Raw genomic sequence first — 410 nt, 5'->3', positions numbered from 1 at the left:
ATATTCTGAAAATTAGACCCAGTGAAAATAACAATAGTATATATGTATAATCAAATTTATTTCTGTGATGCAAGTTTTCAGCAGCCAGTACTCAGTACAGTCTCACATGTCCTTCAGAAATCATTCTAATATGCTGATTTTGCCCTCAAGAAACGTTTTTTTTTTTTTTTTTTAAACATTGTTCTGCTATTTCGTGGGGAACAATGGATATTTTCTTTTCAGGATCTTTGATAAATAAAAAGTTCAAAAGAAATTTATTTGAAATAGAAACTTTTTGTAAACAATGTCTGATGCTCATGACATTTAAATTAATTTAATGATCCTTTGATGAATAAAAAGTTTAAGAATTATTCTTAAAAGGTGTTCTCACACCAGACTTTTGAACAAATATAATAGAATACAATATATTA

This window comes from Cyprinus carpio, chromosome A5 (assembly GCF_018340385.1).
Source record: "Cyprinus carpio isolate SPL01 chromosome A5, ASM1834038v1, whole genome shotgun sequence".
NCBI lineage: Eukaryota > Metazoa > Chordata > Actinopteri > Cypriniformes > Cyprinidae > Cyprinus > Cyprinus carpio.
The sequence above is the reverse complement of the archived record's forward strand: the minus strand, read 5'-3'. Positions refer to the sequence as shown.